The following is an 18,107-nucleotide window of genomic DNA, read 5'->3' as shown; positions in this document are numbered from 1 at the left end:
ATATTTACATGACAAGGGAAAAAAATGGAGAATCACTATAACTGTAAACTTCTATACGTGTGATAATCCTTTTTTGAAATATTTTAAGTTAGTAATCATATAAGCTTTTAAAGTGAAAATAATTGCAGAAGTACATCTAAAATGTTAATTTTAGTTTTCAGTTTCTTACTATTTAAAAGTCAATAGGTCATGAACAGTCTAAGATTTCAGGGACCCACTATTCATCATCATCATCGGCAGCCGTCCGTCTCGAGAGACGATGGTGTAGCTTCTTAAGAGTCTATCTGCACCGCCGAGAATGGCTGTGTAGTCCGACTCGGGAGTGACACGGTATCTGTCTCCTCCCGTGTTGAATCGACATCTTGCGATGACGCTGGACTGTCCTCTCCAGTGAAGCTGAAGCTACAGAGCCTGGGCAGGGTGATATGGAGGGTCTGCTGTTGCCCATGCAGCAGACCCCCCCCTCTCTTCGCAGCTGAAGGATCCAAGGGAAAGACGGAGTCAATACAGCTTGGCTTCAGGTGCGCCGCAGGAGTTGCCGGTGTTGACTATAACGTCAAACCGCCTTAGGGACTCCGACTCCAGATTTTCTGTCGGGGTTTACTCCCTTAGCCTTTCCCCTGAAGAGGTATGCCGCAAGGCAGCGGAGGTTTTTTGGAGTCAGAGTTTTCCTTCTCTGAGGGACCCACTATTAAGTTTAGTTTTTAACTTCAAATCACTTTCATTAGCTCTCATGATAAAACTAAACACAGAAAATAATAAAGAGTAAACTAAATAACATAAATAAAATTTTAGTTCGTCAGCTTGTATAAATACTGGTCAACTGCTCTAGTTCTTTACAGTTGTGCATGCTCAAGACATCTGCCTTCCTTCAGAGTCAATCATTACAGTACACTTTTGCTGCATATTGCATGTCTGTTTTCCATTGTTTTTCTTTTCAGTAATTATTTCCAATATTAGTCACATAATCTTCTTCCAGATCCTTTTCTACCTTTTGTAGTAACATTATTTTATATTCATTTTAAAAGTCCTGTTGACATAATAAACAACACCCAATTTTTCTGTTTATATTTTAATAAATTGCCCTGATCCATATCTTGGATATAAGGAATAAGGAGGGTTAGAGATTATCCATTGACTTAGTAAAACCACGAGGATCAATACAATAGTGAGCATCAGCTGGATCAATGCAGAAAAACCTCCATCTTCTCTTTCTTCCTTTCTTGCATGTTCACTATGTTGATACTGATATTGGTGGCTATTCCCAGCTTGTATACTTGAAAATGAACATACACTATCTGAAGGAATCCACCACTAAATAACATATTTTATAAGTCTTCTGATGTTTTATCAACATCACAAGATCTATGGAAATTAAATCTACCATTGTTTTGGTGATTACTTGTGCTGTTGGACTAAATGGGTCCATTTGTCTGTGCTCATCAGAGCCCAATAAGACACTCAATAAAAGCCTGCAGCAAAGAAAGTAATGATTCATATTTAGGAAGAGGCCCATACCCAGGGACAGGTTAGCTAATGCTCAAAGACCTGGTTACCTGATGACTTCCAGGAAATGGGTTATATAGGAGAAAAACCATAAATCATAATGACTAGGGGAATTAGGGTCATGATCTCTGTTGATTGGTTGGTGCTAGGGTAGGGGTGATTGGTCATTGCATCTGGTCCAGATGTAAGCATGACATCCCTTCATCTGGTTTTGATGCTTTTCTGGGCCTGAAGCTGAAACACAACTGAGGCCTAGATGTTATCTCTAATTTGACTGAAACTTTGTCTCTGGTGTCAATAGACCCAAGGTTTTGTTCCTAGGATTATTTGATGTGGGTCAGAACCTCATTGTTCTGAGGGCTTAATGATTAAGAGGATGGTCTTCAAGGGAGAAAGTGGCAGATGAATCAAGTTATTGAAAGAGGCTAGTTTGAATCAAAAGAAAAGAAAAGAGAAAAGGTCATATTAAAGAAAGTTTCTTCATAATTCCACATGCTTTTAAAAATTATTATTTTAATTTTTATTGTATTTTTCCATTACCATTTAGTCCCCTTTGATCCCCCATTTCATTTCCTCCCATGATAACCACACTGTTGTCCTTGTCCATGAGTCCTTTCCCTTTTTGCTCAATCACCCACTTCTTAACCTCCCCCCCCACCCCTTAGCTGTCATCCTGCTCTCTATCTATGAGTCTTTCTATTTTTCTTGTTATTTGAGTTTGTTCATTAGATCCCAAATATGAGTGAAAACATTTGTCTTTCTCTGACTGGCTTAATTCACTTAGCATAATATTCTCCAGGTCCATCCATACTGTCAAAAATGGTAAAAATTTTTTTCCTTTTTATGGCAGAGTGGTATTCCATTGTGTAAATGCCCCATAGTTGTTTTACCCACTCATCTACTGACGAACACTTGGGCTGCTTCTATATCTTGGTTATTGTAAAAAATGCTACAATGAATATAGCGCTGTTTATGCTCTTTTGAATTAGTGTTTTGGGTTCCTTTGGATATACTCCCAGAAGTGGAATACTGGGACAAAATACAGATAGATTTTAAATTTTTTGAGGTATTTCCATTCTGCTTTCCATGGTGGCTGCACCAATATGTATTCCCACCAACAGTGCAAATGGGTTCTCCTTTCTCTACATCCTTACCAGCACTTACTGTTTGTTTATTTATTGATGACAGCCATTTTGACCAGTATGAGATCATATCTCACTGTGGTTTTAACTTGCATTTCTCTATCGATTAGTGCTGTTGATAATCTTTTCCTATGTCTACTGGCAGTCTTTATGTCCTCTTTGGATAAGAGTCTATACAGACTCTGCACATTTTTTAATTGATTTTTTTTTTAATGTAGAGTTTTGTAACTTCTTTATAAATTTTGGATATCAACCCATTATCAGATGTATCAGTGAATATGTTCTCCCATTCTGTGGGTTGTCTTTTTATTTTATTGATGTTTTCCTTTCCTGTGCAGAAATTTTTAGTTTGATGCTTTTTATTCCACAAAGAATAAATTCATAATGGATAAAATACTTAAATGTTAGATCTGAACCCATAAAATTTGTAGAAGGAAAACATAGGCAGCAAAATATAACATTAGTTGTAGCAATTTTTTAAAGTATATTTTATCGATTATGTTGTTACAGTAGTTCCAATTTTTTTCCCCTTTGCTCCCCTCTGCCCAGTAACCCCCTTCCCTCCACCAATCCCATCCCTCTTAGTTCATGTCCATGGGTCATGCATATAAGTTCTTTGGCTTCACCCTCTCCTATATTATTCTTAACTTTCCCTTGTCTATATTGTACCAACCGATTATGCCTCTTAGTCCCTGCACCATTTCTCCATTTCTCACCCTCCTCCCTCCCAGCTGATAACCCTCCAAATTATTCCCATAACTATGATTCTGTTCCTATACTGGTTTGCTTGGTTGCATTTTGTTTTTATTTTTTAGATTCAGTTGTTGATAGTTGTGAGTTTGTTGTCATTTTAATGTTCATAGTTTTGATCTTCTTTTCCTTAAGTAGGTCCCTTTGACATTTCATATAATAATGGCTTGGTGATGATGAGCTCCTTTAGCTTTACCTTGTCTGGGAAGCACTTCACCTGCCCTTCCATTCCATCCCTTTAAACAAGCAGACTCTTCTGAGATCAGCAGTTTCTGCCTCCACCCCAGCCCCCACTGGTCTACACAGTCAGAAGCAATGAGGCTTGATTTTCCCTGGTACTGGGACCGTGAGCTGTGAGGTCTGGTGAGGAGCTGGGAATGCTCCCCATGTGTTCCTTCTGACTTTTTAAAACCTGGGACTGTGCTTTCCACTGGCCTACCACTGCTGCCACCGCTGCTGCCACCACACCGCGTCCTCTCCACCCCGACTCTGCCCCTCCTACCTGTCTGGATAGTATTTCTTCTTTATATCTCTGTTTGCTGGACTTCCATGCAGTTTGATTTCCTGGAACTTCTGGTTGTTTCTAGTTTTGAGGTAGTTGTATTCCTTCTTAGTTGTAGAGGGAGACGCAGCATGTCTGTCTATGCCTCCATCCTGGCCAGAAGTTGTAGCGGTATTTTATTGGATTTATTGCTCCAGCCAAGAGAAAGAAAAGAAATATTAAACAAATGAGACTACATCAAACCCATGTTTGTTCTGCATTGCTTGTGAGGTTAGATGGTTTTGGAGCTTTTTTTTTGGATCGCTTAGAACAGCATAAGCATTCCCAATTAAAAAAAAAAATCCGTTGCTTCAGGTGCATGGTTTTGTATGGATTAAACTCCAATCAAGCTTTTTATAAGCTTTTTTCAAATTTTCACCTTCAACATCTTTGGTAATTTCAAGTACTTCCCAGTGTCTTTTACAATTGTTTATGCTGAATTACATCTCTTTAGTCTTTGGGGTAACCTTTTTCACTTTCCCCACTACCAGATGTACTGTCCTTTATACAGTAGGACTTGCTTTGATCACCGCTACCTGAGAGTTTTCAGCAATTAGAGCTAGTTACAGCTGGGCTTCCATTTTTCCTAATTATTTCCAATAGTGCTCTCGGTCACAATATCCAGTTTTATTAACTTAAAAATAGAATTAGCAAGTTTTTCCTGTGAACAATCAGTAAAACTGATGCCATGAGCCAAGGGCAGAAAGCTGGGCCTTCTCCCGAGTGCCTGGCATTCAGGGCTTCCAGGGTGATCGCTGTAGATTTCTCCCCTCATCCCAGTTCCTCGCCATGGCTTTCACCTTCCTTTATCATTTCTGCTCATTGCCAGAGAAGTGCTCAAGGATACACAGTCTTCATAGAGCCATGTAGTAAAATGATGTGAAAAATAAAATCTAATGAAAGTCCTACACTGATAATAGTGTCAGGAGTAGACATTTCTCTGTCCAAGAGACTGGCGTCACTGCCCTGCTCTGATCCTGCTTTTCTGAAACATTGTTCTCTTTTGGAACATTGTCTAATTCTTATCAACAGAGAGTGAAGAGTGAATGACATTTAAAGAGCAGTCAACTACAGAAAATGAAAGTTGTTCTAGCATACATTCAATAGAAAACTATTGAAAAATATTACTACTATATTTTTAGATATAAAATATGGTATTTGAAGCATTTACTTTCTAAAAAAAGATATATATCTTTTTACCTCTATATTTTTGTTTGCCCTTCATGAATTATTTATAATAAAATTTTCTATTTTGAGAGAATTGCCTTTTGTTATGTAGTTGTAAGATATAGTACAGAGAAGTAACATTTATTTATATTAGTTTCATATGTACAACATAGTGGTCAGATTATCATATATTTTATAAGGTGCCCTATTATAACCACATCAGTTTTCTTTTTGCCACAATTTCTGCCTATCCCCAATACCTATCCTTCACCCTGGAACCATTAATCTGTTTCTTATTTTTATAATTTGGTCATTTCAAAAATATTAATAAGTGAAAGTATGCATTATGTAACCTTTTAACATTAGCTTTATTCACTCAGCATAATTCTCTGAAAATACATTGAAGTTATTGCATATGTCAATAATCTGTTCCTTTTTTTTTTTTTTGCTGATTAGTGTTCCATGATATAAATGCACCAAAGTTTATTTAATTATTGACATGTGGAAATCATTTGTCTTTCTCTGAGTTGTTTCTGATTTTTATCTATTACAAATAAAGTGTCTATGAACATTTTTATACAGAGTTTTCTGTGAATGTAAGGTTTTATATCTCTGGAATAAATGGCCAGGAGCACAATTATTGGGTTCAAACTGTCTTCCAAAGTAGCTTAACCATTTTATATTCTCTTCAACAATGTATATTATCCTATTTTCTCAAATTATCACTGACATTTGTTTTTATCATTATTTGTTTTAAACATTTTTGTGTATGTGTAATGGTGTATCATGATTTTATTTTATTTTTTATCCTCAGCCAAGGACATTTTTTCATTGCTTTAAGACAGAGTGGAAGAGACAGAAGAGGAGAAAGAGAGAGAGAAACATTGTGAAACAATGTGAAAGAAAAACATTGATTAATTGCCTTCTCATATGTATCCTGACAGGGTATGTGCCCCCACCAGGGATTGAAATCGCAACCTGGGTATGGGCCCTAGCTGGAAATCAAAACTGCGATCTTTTAGACTATGGGATGCTGCTCCAACCAACTGAGCCACACTTGCCAAGGCTCTCATTGTTTCAGTTTGCATTTTCTAAAGGCTAAAAAAGTTGGTCATATTTTCATGTTCTTATTTTCCATCTGTATATGTTCTTTAATTGTCTTTTACCCTTTTTTTATGATTGAACTTTTTTCTTTTTCTACTGTTGAATTTTGAAAGATACTAATATATTCAAGATAGTAGTCTTCTGTCAGATATGTTGTTGGAAAATATTTTCTCCAAATCTGGGACTTATTTTTTATTTTCCTAACAGGTTTTTTCACAGAGCAAGAGTTTTAAATATTGTCAAATTCTAATTTACTAACATTTCCTTTTATGGATTGTGCTTTTGATGAAAAATCTAAGAATTCTGTCTAGCCCTACATCCTGAAGATTTTTTTTTCTTATTTTTCTACAAGTTTTGTAATTCTATATTTTATATTTAAATCCTAATTCATTTTGATTTAGTTTTTATATACAATATTAAGTGTAGATTGAGGTTCATTTTCTTGTCTATGAATGCCATGTGTTGAAAAGTCTATTCATCTTCAATTGAAGTGTTTTGCAAATTTGTGAAAATAGAGTTGAGCTTATTTTTGTATCTTTTTGGGTTCTCTGTCCTATTCAATGCATATGTGTGTCTTGTCCTCCACCTGTACATACAGTTTAAATTACTGTAGATGTATTGAATTGGGGTAGACTGATACTTCCACATTTATTTTCATATTTTCAGGATGATTTTAGCTATTACATTTGTTTTGTCTTTTTATATACATTTTAGAATAATTGTATGTATTTCTATAACAAATCTTCTGGAAATTTTGATAAGGATTGGGCAAAATCTATATAACAATTCAGTAAAAAAATGACATTTTATTCTGTTTTGTCTTACAATCCATGAAACAAAATTTGTCTCATAATTTTTTTTTTTTGCTGATAAATTTTACTTTATTTTTAAAAAGTAAAACAAACCTATTAAAATTTCTATATGGCAAAAAAATGATTGTAAGCAAAAGTGAAAGACCACATATCACGAAGAATCAATACGTGAAATGTCCAGAAAAGGTGGTAAAGAGACGGAACGCAGACCAGCAGTTGCCTGGGACTAGGGGCCAGAACCTGTGACTGAGTGTAAACCAACACGAGGGAAACTTTTGGGGAAATAGGAATGTTCTTAAACCGAACTGTGGTGATGGTTACATGACTTTATTGTGATTTAACTAAAAATCATTGGATTGTATATTAAAACAGATGAATTTTATGATATTTAAATGATACCTTACTTAAGCTATTTTTTTGGAAGTGCAATATCAACATATACTCAGCTAAGCCAGATTACCCAGAGGCCTCCTCAAGCAATCTTACCTGTGACTCCTTTAATGCTTGCTTTTCCCATCAAATTGGATTGGTATCAACTATGATAACTAGAAGATTCAATTCATCTTCATCAGAGGCCTTGGCAGTGGGGTCACTTAGAGCAGAGCCACAATGACTCTCGCAGGCATCCGGGATGTGGTGCAGCCCCTCCCCATTTATTTAGATCAAAATTGATTGGTTTAATCAGTGTTTCACCCTACCAGTCCAGTACATATAATGTTAAAACTATACTTATTTTACTTTACTACCAATTGTAAATGACACTGTCTTTTAATTTTTTCTATGTGTTCATTGACAGTATATAGATGTATAGAGGTAGATTTGATTTTTGTATGTTTATTAGTACCCTGAGATGTCATTGAATAGGCTTAATAATTCTAGGAGGTTTTACTTTTTGTAGATTCTTTTGAATTTTCTGCATAGGCTACCATGTCTTCTGAAAATAGTGGCACCATTATTTATTCTTTTCTAAATTATATGATCATTTGTTTTTCTTGTCTCATTACACTGACTATAGTTTTTAGTACTAATTGAATGAAAGTAGTAAGAGTAGACATCCTTGCCTTGTTTTTTATTCTAGAGGGATGCAGTTCATCTTTCACCTGTAGGCATAAGATTAACTGTATTTTTAAAACTATTCCCCTTATAAAATCTTGGATGTGTTCTTATATTTTAATTTCATAATATTCTTTTAAAAAAACATCAATAGAGTTGAATTTCATCATATGTTTCTTACCTCCAGTTGAGAGATAAGACTCCAATTTTGTAAAAAGTTCTATTGTTAAGATGCTATCAAACAGCATCACAAGCTACAGAAAAACTGTTGGTGAAAGGGAGAGTCAATCAATGTGACAAACATATTGCTGTCCTATTTTTAAAAATTGCCACAAATAACCTGATCAGTCAGCAGCCATCTACACTGTGGCATTACTCTCCACCAGAAAAAAAGTTTACAAAAGATTATATCACTGAAGGTTCAGAAGACAGGTGGGTTTTTTGTTTTTTGTTTTTTTTACAATGAATATATTTTATTAAAGTATGTTCACTTTATTTTACACATAATGCTATTGTACACTAATAGACTACAGTATAGTATAAACATAACTTTTATATGCACTGAGAAGCCAAAAAAAGTGTATAACTCACTTTATTATGATATTCACTTTTTCTGTGGTGGTGTGAATGGAAACCTCACTATATCTGAGGAAAACCTGTATTCATCTTTTTGATGGTTCCTCTAGATTCCATAAGGTTTTCTCATTCCTTTTCATTCTTTTTTTCTCCTCTGCTTTCATTGTTCAATTTTGCATGACTATTCTATAGTTTACAGTATCTTCTGCATGGTCAAACCTGCTGTTTTCACATCATTCATTGTATTTTTTAGCTTCAGAATTGGTTTGCTACTTTCTTTTTTTTTAAATGTGTTTTATTGATTACAGTGTTACATTTGTTCCAATTTCCCTTCCCTCTGCTCCCCTCCATGCGGTGGCCCCCCTCCCTCCCCTTGTCCCCCCCTTTTAGTCCATGTCCATTGGTTGTACATATAGTTCTTCTCAACCTCTGTCTATTCCATTTCCTCCTATGATGTTTCTTAATTCCTATACCATCTCCCTCCCTCTCCCCCTTCCCCTTCCCTGCTGACCTCCCCCCCAATATGTTTCCCATATCTATAGTTCTTTTTCCACTCTCATTGCCTATTTAGTTTGCCTTTGCTTCAATTCCCTAGCTTCTGTTGTTGTTTCTTGTGATGTAGTTTTCATTTTAGTGTTCATAGTTTTGATCCTCCTTTTTCTAAACCAGTCCTTTTAACAACTCATATAACAGTGGTTTGGATCTAATGAACTCTTTCAGTTTTATTTTGTCCTGGAAACACTTTCTCTGCCCTTCTATTCTGAATGACAGCTTCACTGGATAAAGTATTCGTGGTTGTAGGTTTTGGATTTTCATTGCTTTGAATATTTCTTGCCAATCCCTTCTTGCCTACAGGGTCTCCCTTGAGAAGTCAGCTGATAGTCTAATTGGGACCCCTTTGTACATGATTCTTTTCTTCTCTCTTGCTGCTTTTAACATTCTCTCTTTATCTTTAACTCTTGACATTTTGATTATAATGTGTCTTGGAGTGGTTCTCCCTGGGTCCAGTTGTTTTGGAACTCTCTGTGCTTCCTGGACCTGTAAGTCTATTTCCTTCCCCAAGTTTGGAAAGTTCTGCTTTATTATATTTTCACTTAATTTTTCAATTTCTAGTTCTTCTTCTTCGCCCTCTGGCAATCCTATGATCCATATATTCGATCTCTTATAGCTGTCCCAGAGGTTTCTGATCCTCTCATCCTTGCTTCCCGTTTCCTCTCTCTGCACTGGTTGACTGTTTGTTCCTTCTCTATGTTCTGGTTTGTGGATTTGAACTCTGGATTTTATTTCCTCACCATCTGTCTCATATGAGGTTTTGTTCCTTTCAGTATGAGTGTTTTTCAATCTTTCTCATCTTCTTCCAGATCTTTTGTTAATTCTGTAAGCCACCTGATAACAATGGCCCTGAACTGAGCCTCTGACAGGTTTCTTATTTGTTCATCTGTCAGGTTCTTCATCTGTTGCCTGGTGAGCTGCGCCACCGGGATTTCTATAGTTGTCTGTCTCATTTTGACAGATGCGTTTTGCTTTCTTGGGCTGGCTATAGGGGGCAGTGCCTGTGTACTCGTCACAACCCAGCGACTGGCGGCGATCCACAACCTTTTTCGCCGCGCAGTGGCCCTTTGTCATCACTGCTCAGCAACCAGTGGCTACCCGCAACCTATTTCGAAGCACTGTGGCACTTTGTGTGGGGGCGGGGGTCCAAGATGGATTCCCGCAGTTATTCTGCTAGGAGACTGGGATCCGTCCTCCCGCCCTCTGAGCCTCACTGTTCGACGCGATGTGGTGGTTGTTTTTCCGAGCGTTGGGGTCGGGAGCTGCCGGGGTTAGACTGCAGCTGAGACTGTTCTCCCTGCCGCTGTCCCTGGTGCTACCGCAAACAGCTCCGCCCCCTTTCGCTCTTACCTGCCCAAAGGGCGCTGCTGGTTTATAACTTTGTACATTGGGCTTCCATGTAGTTTTATTTTCTGGACTTTCTAGTTATCTTTTGTTTTGAAGTAGTTGTATTCCTCTCTAGTTGTAGAGGGAGACCAAGCATGTCCATCTAAGCCTCCATCTTGGCTGGAAGTCCCTGTTTGCTACTTTCTTATGATTTCTGTCTCTGTGTGGAACCTCTTATTTGCTTATGTATTATTTACCTAATTTTATTTAGTTTTCTATTGGTGTTTTTCTTTACCTTGCTGAGCTTCCTTAAAAGAATTATTATTTTAAATCCTTTGTCAGACAATTAATAGATCTCCATTTTTTTGTTGTCAAAATTATTTTGTTTTGTTGGTAGTATTATAATTCATTGTTTTGTTGACATTCTTTGAAGTTGCATTGTTGTCTTCACAATTAGAGAAGTAGTCATCTCTTCTAGGCTTCACTAAGTGGCTTTGAGAGAAAAACACCTTCACTGGCCACTTGCTAGAGATTCTGAGGCTCTCTTGTAACTTTTCAATAGATGTGCCCTGTCTACACTTCTTGTTCCCTCTTAAGGGGGAATTCTTAAAATTGTATACCTTTTCTTGACCCTACAAAGCCAATCTGGGTTCTAAAATCTAGTTTATTTTTCCTAGGGTTGTACCCTTAAAGGTTCAAGCTTTTGCCTCTCCCACCAATCCAACAGAGTCAGGCCAGCTTTCAGTGCACACTCGGGAGCTGTCTCCATAATCTCTCACTTGCTGTTCATAGAAGCATGCACAGGTATTTGGCCAAAGGCATGGGTAGCTATTCAGAGTATTTAGGGTGCTTTTGGGCCAGTTGGGGAGTTTTGCAGTTGGGGCGTCCCAAGGAGCTCATGGGTGGGCTTCCTGTTGTGGTCCACACAGCAGTTAATATGACACCTGGCTCTTTGATGAGTCCCTAGCCTTTGTTGCTGTAAGACCCCATCTCTATTCCCTATTCTCAGGCTATCCCCACCCCCCAGCCAGGCTAATAACCTTAGTATTCTGAGTGGGTGTGAAAGATTGGGCCTTTGAGCAGTATCCCACAGGACTGAAAATGCTGGGTACTCAATCACTATGCTCTCATTTTTTCCCATGGGAGAATTTATAGGTCAAAACATCTCTCTGAGCACTAAGCTGTGCTGCCTTGAGGATGGGGTAATGTGTGTAAGGTAAAAATGTTCTTCTTACCCTCTTAAATTTCTCTCAGATTTTTTTTTCATTTTCAAAACAACATAAAAAAATGAGTGCATTTAACCATACTCAGCCCATAACAGAGTACATGGCTGAGTGGAGCAAATAAACTGACAACAGAGAAAGTTAGTTGAAGGAAAGCAAAGGAACATTTTCACTTAAGTATTAGAACAAGAGGCTCCATAATCATCTGGCATCTGCTCAATGTTGTATCTATGGTTAGAAAGGTACATAATGGGAACTCCAGGGATCTTCCTGATTCTCCATTTAAGGTGACAGTCAGCTGTGGCAACAATGTAACACTTATGCTGAGTTACTCTCTTCACTAAGTAGTCGTCTGCATAGATTCCTTTGTATGTGCATGGTAATCATTCAAATCTTGGATCCTTAGAGCCACTTAATACTTCTGCTCCAGGTATTTTTTTTTACCGGTGTTCTAAAACTTTTCCACTGGAATTCCAGATGTTAGAAGGATGATGATATAAAACTTTTATTCTGCCATCTTGCTGATATCACCACTAAAAACTGGGAATCAAATTTTTCTCTCTCTACTATTTTTATTGCAATAAATTTAAACTCACATGCAAATATAAGAAATAGAAAAACTTTCTCAGTTTCTTCAAGCTGTGTATTTCAGCAAATCTGGGCTATTTCCAGCCATTGTTATTTCAAATATGCTTTCAGTCCTATTTTCTCTTTTTCCTTGAGGCTGTGATAATATGAATATTGAATCTTTTGTTATTATCTCCAGGGCCTAAGACAGCTTATATATATTTTTTCTCCCTCCTGTTGTGCATGTTGGATAAATTTCATTGTTTTATCTTCAAGTTCACTAATTCTTTTTTCTGTTGCCTCCATTTTCTGTTGAGCCCCTGTGATATTTTTGTTTTTCTGTTTTTTTTAAATATTTTCTTTTTCTGTTTCTTCTCTCCTCTCCCCTGTACTCTTTTCCCTATTTCCTGACCCTGCATTTTCCCCTCCTTGCTTTGCTTTTCCTCCCATCTTCTCTTCCCTTCCTCTTCCCTTTTTTCTCTTTCATTCCCTCCCTTCTCCTACATTCCTCCCTCTCCCTCACTTTGTTTTTCCCTCTCCTCCCCTCCCCTCCTCTTCCCTTCCCTTCCCTTCCTTTCCCTTCCCTTCCCTTCCCTTCCCTTCCCTTCCCTTCCTCCAGCCTATCTGGTGCCTTTCTGAATCTTCTTTGCTGTCTCCTACCTAAACTCCTACCTTCCAAGTCCTGTACTGCCTTTGATCTCAGTCCTTGACTCTCTCTTCTGTTGCATACTCACTTCAAAGGAGACTCACCTAGCCTCACCGCTTGAAGTTCCTCCTACACACTGATGATTCCTATATTTGTATCTCCATTGTGGACCTCTCCCTTGACCTCAAGGCTGCTTATCCAACTGCCTTACTGACATCTTCACTTGCATTTCCTGTAGGCATTGCAGACTTAACCTGCCTGTCCACACCTTAGAATCTGATATTTCTCCTCATGTCTCCATTTCTCACATTCTTCCCTATTTCAGTTTAGTGGAAATTTCATCCTACCACTCTGACACAAGAAACTAATATTTTCCACTGGATTAATGCAACCAGCTTCTGACTGCCTTTGCTTCCTCTAAATCAAGGTAATCCTAATAAAGTGGAAAGTCAGAGTAAAATCAGGTAGTGGTTTCTGCCTCATTCAGAGGAAACATCAAGACTCTCTCTAATTTAAAGGACCCAGAACCTTATGACTGCACAATTGCTCCCTCTCACTACTCACTACACCTCTCTGTCTCTCCTCAATGCACACTACTTAGCCCACCCACCTACTGCTTCTTAAAAAAGATGCAACCCCTGGCCTCAGGACTCTTGCACATGCTCTTCCTTTTGGAGAATCCCAAGCGTTCTCCCTTTCATTCAATGTTCATACAGCTGTTGCACACAGACAAGACATCTTCATCCTCTCAGTTAGTCTGCTTCTTTTTATGCACAGGAAATAATACAGCTGCTATGACTCAGCTATATAGCTCAATTAAATAACAATTTTACATTTACAAGTTGCTCTCTTTTAGTCTCAATAACAAATTCTTTGAAGGAGAGAATCTGGTTGACTTATATAGAATCAAGTGTCCATTACTGATTCAATCAACTTTAAATGTGGAGGTGGAATCAAATAGCACAATCATGCCACTGTGTCCTGTCACAGTGGAGAGGTGGCATTTCACTGTCCTTGAGCCGATTCCTCTCAGCAGCTTAGTAATCCATATTGACTTGTTTTTATTACTATCACAATCCTGATAGTAAAATTTTCAACAATTCAGAAGTTCATGTGGTAAAAAATACATGCCCCTTGTAAGGAACAAGAACATAGTGACTCCCAAACCAGTAGAAAATCATGAGTAACAAAGGAAAAATGTAATTGAAGGGTCTTAAGGGCAAATGTAATTAGAGGATCTCTGAGAAGAAAGTTGACAGCATTAGCATATTTACAAATCACAATAGGGGCATTTAGATAATCGCATTAGATTGTAACTCCGGAGTAAACAGTAATGGAGAAACTGAAGAGAAAGAGAGGGGTAGGGGAGCTAATTGTGTTGGGGAGGGGGAGCTAAATGCATTACTATAAACCAGTTTTCTTTGTCTACTTGGTGCGCACATTCTCCTGGCTGAGGGTGCACCTGACTCTGCAGACTCATGAATAAACACCTCACTTTGCTGCTCAAGTCCAGTGTCCTGGTTTTTGTTGTGAGCATTTCTCACACCCTTCTGTTACAGTAGGAAGCTAGTTAGATATTAATGAAGAAGAAGGGAGTCAGTTATCTAAATAAGATGGATTACCTAGGTAGAGACAGCTTCAGAGACATCCCAGGGGACAGCTGCATCCTTCCCAAGGGGGCCTTAATTCCCAAGCAGTCAAGAAAGACTGGCTTTGTCCTGGGAAGAAAGATTTAGTCAGGGAGAAGTTCCTCTGCTGAAGCACGTTCAGTAGAAACCAGGTGATGAGGCAAAACTATGAAGCATGCACAGTAAGAGTTAAAATGGCAGCTTTAAAGGGGTTGAGTCTAGCTTGGGAAAATATTGAAGAAGGATTGAATAGGATAAGGACACAGACCCTAGGAGATCCAAGAAAGGGATTGGGTGTGGAAGGCCCAACACAAACCTATGAAGAATTAGGAAGAAGATTGGTACTTTGAAAGAAAGCTTACCCCTTCCAAAAACCAAGTAAATATAACCAGTAAGAGACTCTGGGTCCCTCAGAGTGGATGAAGAAACTACTCAGACACTCTCCAACTGAGGAAGGAAGTGAGGGGATTTTCTCTGAGGAAAATTGTCCTCATTACTTTATTAGCCAGGGTTTTTATCTACTTTCCACACGTGGAAATGCATAAGGAAAACATGCAACCCTTCCCCAAATGGTAGGGAGTGAAAAGGAAATAAAGATCAATACAGGGTTGAAACATCCAGGTATTCTACACAAGGTCAAAAACATTTCCTCTTACTTAATCATTCTGTTTTTCACATTCTACTGACAAGGATTTGAGGCTATACAGAGAAAAACAGAGCAGATTCCCTTTTCCTTTAAAGCCATTTTGTATTTCTGTTCTATCTTTAAAATCCTCCAGAGGGTGGGATTCAGAGAAAGCATGAAAGATAAGAAACCTGCTGCTTAAGTCCCAAGTTCCTGTTTTTTGGTGAGTCTCCACACATGGTCGTCAAAGTCTCTCAAAACATGCCTGCATGTCTCCCACAATAACCAAACTTTAACAAAGGCCCAAGGCATTTGTGCAGCATTCTCTCTACATAGCATCCATGGGGCCTTGGTGTGGCAGCTGCAGTGGCTGAAGTGCAGTGCCAAGGTGAGCTGGAGGGGAACAGAGGCTAAGGCAGACTACTGAAGCTTCGGATGCCAATACCAGAGAAATGGAAAAGCTTCTTGGAGTGCTGGCCTTCCTGCTGAGCTTAGTGAGGACCAGTGTGGGTTGCAGCCCCAGAGGCTGGGCTTCTTCCCCAGCAAGACAGAGCTGAGCCACCTGGTCATGGATGAGGCAGTATGGAAGTCTCTCCAGGGGCATCTATGCCCTACACACCCTTCCAATAAATAAATCTTGACCCTATTGCTCAAACATTCCTACATGCATGAGTCTCTGAAGTGCTCTTCCTATAACTTAGCAAGAATCTATTTCCAGACCCGTCTAGCAGACCCACCTTGGTCTCAGTCCACTTCTGAAAATACTTGCACACCTGACCTTTGGCCCCATTTAGAAGTCTGGAGTCTGTGCCCATGCTCCATGCCCAGCATGCACAAGAAGAACACAGTTCAGCACTTCATTTTTTGTCTCTACACTATATTAGGTTGGCCAAAAAGTTCGTTTGTTTGTTTTTTTTCCCATAAGGTGACTCTAATAACACTTATTTGTCTTTAACTCCATTTGAAGCAATTTTGTTAGATGTTATTGTGACAGCTCTCATATTAGTGTGCATTTAAAAAAAGAACTTATCAAAAATGGTGAATTTTTGTTTAGCCATTTTAATATTGAAGGTGAAAGAAAATAAGCAACATTTTCAGCATATTATGCTTTATTATTTCAAGAAAGGTAAAAACACAACTGAAATGCAAAAAAATAAAAAGGTTTATGCAGTGTATGGAGAAGGTGCTATGACTGATTGAACGTGTCAAAAGTGGTTTGTGAAGTTTTGTGCTGGAGATTTCTCACTGGACACAATGTTCCACAGTTGGATAGACCAGTTGAAGTTGATAGCAATCAAATTGAGACATTGAGAACAATCAACATTATACCACACAGGAGATAGCTGACATACTCAAAATATCCAAATTAATAAAGTTATTGGTGAAAATAAAAAATGTGTCTTTTTTTTTTAAAGAAAAAAATTAAACTTTTTGGCCAACCCAATATTTTGGAAATCTCTTACTGTAGTAGCCATAACATAGAATTCAATTCTATGGGTGTATCACAATTTACTAACCAAATTATTTATTGAGGGATATAGGGTGGATATTTTTTCTTTTCATTGTTTTCATTATTTATTTTGCTACATACATATGATTACATCAGCCTTATAAATTCTAAGCTTGGAATTATTGAATCAAAGAGATATATGTTTAAATATTTTGTGGTTATTGTCATATTTTCCTCTAAGATGTACCCGACTGTGGAATGTCGCGTCCAGTGAGAAATCTCTAGCACAAAACTTCGCAAACTACTTTTGACACATTTAATCAGTCACAGCACCTTCTCCTTACACTGCAGAAATCTTTTTTTGTGTGTGTGATACATGTACATGGGAGAGTGTGAATGTCCTTAATGAGAAATGAGCTTTATTTAACTCATTTCATTTTTAAATACAGTTATACTTTTGTTAGTGAGAATTATAGACTACATAAATTAATATTTAGAGTATCTGTTAGTAAGAGTTTCCATGCAACCCAGTAACATGTTTAATTCTTTTACAGTATAATTGGAAATAAAACGAGCAGCTGAGTTATAAAAAATAAATTATGTACAAAAATATCCCCTCACCTGTTTAAAAGTTAGGAGTGATACTTTTAAAGAATCATTTTTAAGGCCTTAGTCTCTTTAAATATTCACAGAGGTGCTTGGTTAGATGCCTTCTCTTTCTTTCTGTTTATCATGACTGAAAAGACACATCAGAGATTTTAAAAAATATTTTTTGCTCATAATTTTTTTAGCATGTACAAAATATTTTCAATAGTTAAAAGCTATTCAAGTTTTCCCCTTTACTTTTTCATACTCATTTCTCCTCAACTTAATAAAAACTTCAAGTACTGATTTTTTAAATTAAACTAATTGGTGTAACATTGGTTAACAACATCATATAATTTTCAGGTTTATATGATTATAATTCAACACATGTACTTTATTTCATGTTCCCCACCTGAAGTTGTTTTCCTTCCATTGCCACATAATTGCCCCTGATTCTCCACGCGGCCCTCCTCCTACCTCCTTCCACTCTGGTAACCACCATTTTCCGTATGTATGAGTTTGTTTTGTTAGTTTGTTACTTTTTTATTTAATATTTCACTAATGACTGAAACCATACAGTTTTTGTCATTTTCCATCTGACATTTCACTTAGCATGATCCATTCAAGACTATAAATACTGACTTTTTTTTAAAAATAAACATTTCAAAAAATCTAACTGGAAAGTTTAAATGTAGATGTTGGAATATAGACTTAAACATGTTTTACAAAGTGTATATACTCAAATAAAATAGTTTATATTGAAATTGGACACATTAAATATGCCATAAATTGCCAAAATTAAGTAATCATTCATTCCACAACTCATCTTAAATTATATAAATGGGTGAAGAGGT

At 37.4% G+C, this 18,107-nt stretch overlaps 1 pseudogene; it reads right to left on the bottom strand.

Moving 5' to 3' along the window:
- Nucleotides 1-799: 799 nt before the first annotated feature.
- LOC150004471 (dnaJ homolog subfamily B member 14-like) lies at nucleotides 800-15,822 on the bottom strand (annotated as a pseudogene).
- Nucleotides 15,823-18,107: the final 2,285 nt, after the last annotated feature.

The sequence above is a fragment of the Furipterus horrens genome, unplaced genomic scaffold (genome assembly GCF_987537825.1).
Source record: "Furipterus horrens unplaced genomic scaffold, mFurHor1.1.pri manual_scaffold_7, whole genome shotgun sequence".
NCBI lineage: Eukaryota > Metazoa > Chordata > Mammalia > Chiroptera > Furipteridae > Furipterus > Furipterus horrens.
This window is presented reverse-complemented; position numbering and strand designations above follow the sequence as displayed.